Below are 4,781 nucleotides of genomic sequence, written 5' to 3' on the forward strand. Positions count from 1 at the left end.
TAGTTGTTATAGTTGTTATGGTTGTTATAGTTGTTATAGTTGTTATGGTTGTTATAGTTTGTTATGGTTGTTATAGTTGTTATAGTTGTTATAGTTGTTATAGTTGTTATAGTTGTTATGGTTGTTATGGTTGTTATGGTTGTTATAGTTGTTATAGTTGTTATAGTTGTTATGGTTGTTATAGTTGTTATGGTTGTTATAGTTGTTATAGTTATGGTTGTTATAGTTGTTATAGTTTGTTATGGTTGTTATGGTTGTTATAGTTGTTATAGTTGTTATAGTTGTTATAGTTGTTATGGTTGTTATAGTTGTTATAGTTGTTATGGTTGTTATGGTTGTTATAGTTGTTATAGTTTGGTGTTATGGTTGTTATGGTTGTTATAGTTGTTATGGTTGTTATGGTTGTTATGGTTGTTATAGTTGTTATGGTTATGGTTGTTATGGTTGTTATGGTTGTTATAGTTGTTATAGTTGTTATAGTTGTTATAGTTGTTATGGTTGTTATAGTTGTTATAGTTGTTATAGTTGTTATGGTTGTTATGGTTGTTATAGTTGTTATAGTTGTTATAGTTGTTATAGTTGTTATGGTTGTTATAGTTATAGTTGTTATGGTTGTTATGGTTGTTATGGTTGTTATAGTTGTTATGGTTGTTATAGTTGTTATAGTTGTTATGGTTGTTATAGTTGTTATGGTTGTTATGGTTGTTATGGTTGTTATAGTTGTTATGGTTGTTATGGTTGTTATGGTTGTTATAGTTGTTATGGTTGTTATGGTTGTTATGGTTGTTATAGTTGTTATAGCTGTTATGGTTGTTATAGTTGTTATGGTTGTTATAGTTGTTATAGTTGTTATGGTTGTTATGGTTGTTATAGTTGTTATAGTTGTTATAGTTGTTATAGTTGTTATAGTTGTTATGGTTGTTATGGTTGTTATGGTTGTTATGGTTATAGTTGTTATGGTTGTTATGGTTGTTATGGTTGTTATGGTTGTTATAGTTATGGTTGTTATGGTTGTTATGGTTGTTATGGTTGTTATGGTTGTTATGGTTGTTATAGTTATAGTTGTTATGGTTGTTATAGTTGTTATGGTTGTTATAGTTGTTATAGTTGTTATAGTTGTTATAGTTGTTATAGTTGTTATAGTTGTTATAGTTGTTATAGTTGTTATGGTTGTTATGGTTGTTATGGTTGTTATGGTTATAGTTGTTATGGTTGTTATGGTTGTTATGGTTGTTATGGTTGTTATAGTTGTTATAGTTGTTATAGTTGTTATAGTTGTTATAGTTGTTATAGTTGTTATAGTTGTTATAGTTGTTATGGTTGTTATAGTTGTTATGATTGTTATAGTTGTTATGGTTGTTATAGTTGTTATGGTTGTTATAGTTGTTATAGTTGTTATGGTTGTTATAGTTGTTATGGTTGTTATAGTTGTTATGGTTGTTATAGTTGTTATAGTTGTTATGGTTGTTATGGTTGTTATGGTTGTTATGGTTGTTATGGTTGTTATAGTTGTTATAGTTGTTATGGTTGTTATAGTTGTTATGGTTGTTATAGTTGTTATAGTTGTTATGGTTGTTATGGTTGTTATAGTTGTTATAGTTGTTATGGTTGTTATGGTTGTTATAGTTGTTATGGTTGTTATAGTTGTTATGGTTGTTATGGTTGTTATAGTTGTTATAGTTGTTATGGTTGTTATAGTTGTTATAGTTGTTATAGTTGTTATGGTTGTTATGGTTGTTATAGTTGTTACAGCTGTTATGGTTGTTATGGTTGTTATAGTTGTTATAGTTGTTATGGTTGTTATGGTTGTTATAGTTGTTATAGTTATGGTTGTTATGGTTGTTATAGTTGTTATGGTTGTTATAGTTATGGTTGTTATGGTTGTTATAGTTATGGTTGTTATGGTTGTTATAGTTGTTATAGTTGTTATGGTTGTTATAGTTATGGTTGTTATGGTTGTTATAGTTGTTATAGTTGTTATAGTTGTTATGGTTGTTATGGTTGTTATGGTTGTTATGGTTGTTATAGTTGTTATAGTTGTTATGGTTGTTATAGTTGTTATGGTTGTTATAGTTGTTATAGTTATGGTTGTTATGGTTGTTATGGTTGTTATAGTTGTTACGGTTGTTATAGTTGTTATAGTTGTTATGGTTGTTATGGTTGTTATGGTTGTTATGGTTGTTATGGTTGTTATAGTTGTTATAGTTATGGTTGTTATGGTTGTTATGGTTGTTATAGTTGTTATGGTTGTTATGGTTGTTATGGTTGTTATAGTTGTTATGGTTATGGTTGTTATGGTTGTTATGGTTGTTATAGTTGTTATAGTTGTTATAGTTGTTATAGTTGTTATGGTTGTTATGGTTATGGTTGTTATAGTTGTTATGTTATGGTTGTTACAGCTGTTATGGTTGTTATAGTTGTTATAGTTATGGTTGTTACAGTTGTTATGGTTGTTATAGTTATAGTTGTTATGGTTGTTATGGTTGTTATGGTTGTTATAGTTGTTATGGTTGTTATAGTTGTTATAGTTGTTATGGTTGTTATAGTTGTTATGGTTGTTATGGTTGTTATGGTTGTTATAGTTGTTATGGTTGTTATAGTTGTTATGTTATGGTTGTTACAGTTGTTATGGTTGTTATAGTTATAGTTGTTATGGTTGTTATGGTTGTTATGGTTGTTATAGTTGTTATGGTTGTTATAGTTGTTATAGTTGTTATGGTTGTTATAGTTGTTATGGTTGTTATGGTTGTTATGGTTGTTATAGTTGTTATAGTTGTTATAGTTGTTATGTTATGGTTGTTACAGCTGTTATGGTTGTTATAGTTGTTATAGTTATGGTTGTTACAGTTGTTATGGTTGTTATAGTTATAGTTGTTATGGTTGTTATGGTTGTTATGGTTGTTATGGTTGTTATAGTTGTTATAGTTGTTATGGTTGTTATGGTTGTTATAGTTGTTATAGTTGTTATAGTTGTTATAGTTATAGCTGTTATGGTTGTTATAGTTGTTATGGTTGTTATAGTTGTTATGGTTGTTATAGTTGTTATGGTTGTTATGGTTGTTATAGTTGTTATAGTTGTTATGGTTGTTATAGTTGTTATAGTTGTTATGGTTGTTATGGTTGTTATAGTTGTTATAGTTGTTATAGTTGTTATGGTTGTTATAGTTGTTATAGTTGTTATAGTTGTTATAGTTGTTATAGTTGTTATGGTTGTTATGGTTGTTATGGTTGTTATAGTTGTTATAGTTGTTATGGTTGTTATGGTTGTTATAGTTGTTATAGTTGTTATAGTTGTTATAGTTGTTATGGTTGTTATGGTTGTTATAGTTGTTATAGTTGTTATGGTTGTTATAGTTGTTATGGTTGTTATAGTTGTTATAGTTGTTATGGTTGTTATGGTTGTTATGGTTGTTATAGTTGTTATGGTTGTTATAGTTGTTATAGTTATAGTTGTTATAGTTGTTATGGTTGTTATGGTTGTTATGGTTGTTATGGTTGTTATAGTTGTTATAGTTGTTATAGTTGTTATAGTTGTTATGGTTGTTATGGTTGTTATAGTTGTTATAGTTATGGTTGTTACAGCTGTTATGGTTGTTATAGTTATAGTTGTTATGGTTGTTATGGTTGTTATAGTTGTTATGGTTGTTATAGTTGTTATGGTTGTTATGGTTGTTATAGTTGTTATGGTTGTTATGGTTGTTATGGTTGTTATAGTTGTTATAGTTGTTATAGTTGTTATGGTTGTTATAGTTGTTATGGTTGTTATGGTTGTTATGGTTGTTATGGTTGTTATGGTTATGGTTGTTATAGTTGTTATGGTTGTTATGGTTGTTATGGTTGTTATGGTTATGGTTGTTATAGTTGTTATGGTTGTTATGGTTGTTATAGCTGTTATAGTTGTTATAGTTGTTATGGTTGTTATGGTTGTTATGGTTGTTATGGTTATAGTTGTTATGGTTGTTATGGTTGTTATGGTTGTTATAGTCATGGTTAGTCATGGTTGTTATGGTTGTTATGGTTGTTATAGTTGTTATATTTGTTATGGTTGTTATAGTTGTTATAGTTGTTATGGTTGTTATGGTTGTTATGGTTGTTATAGTTGTTATGGTTGTTATAGTTGTTATGGTTGTTATAGTTGTTATAGTTGTTATGGTTGTTATGGTTGTTATGGTTGTTATGGTTGTTATAGTTGTTATGGTTGTTATAGTTGTTATAGTTGTTATGGTTGTTATGGTTGTTATAGTTGTTATGGTTGTTATAGTTGTTTTTGTTGTTATAGTTGTTATAGTTATGGTTGTTATAGTTGTTATGGTTGTTATGGTTGTTATGGTTGTTATGGTTGTTATGGTTGTTTTTGTTGTTATAGTTGTTATAGTTGTTTTTGTTGCTATATCTGTTATACTGCATGGTTGTAATAGTTGTTATGGTTATTATAGTTGTGCTGGTTCCTAAATTTTTCTCCACTCTTCCATTTGTTCCACTTCCCTATATCTCTAAGTTTTTGTTGTCTCTCAAGCTTCCATTCACCCTCTCTCCCTCTTTCTCTCCACCTGTCTCTCACCATCCGTTTCTCTGAAGTCTATATCTCTGCCCCTTCACTCTCCCTCTCTCTCTCTCTATTTCTCTCCCTCTGTTTTGTCTCACCATCCCTTTCTCTGAAGTCTATGGTCGTGTCTGAAATCTGGCTTGCCTACTACTTACTGAACTGTATACTGTGTACTAATCGTACACAGTTTGGGTGACACTCCCCTGTCTCTACAACCAGGGTTTGGGGGACACTC

This window comes from Salmo salar, chromosome ssa04 (assembly GCF_905237065.1).
Source record: "Salmo salar chromosome ssa04, Ssal_v3.1, whole genome shotgun sequence".
NCBI classification, from domain to species: Eukaryota; Metazoa; Chordata; class Actinopteri; order Salmoniformes; family Salmonidae; genus Salmo; species Salmo salar.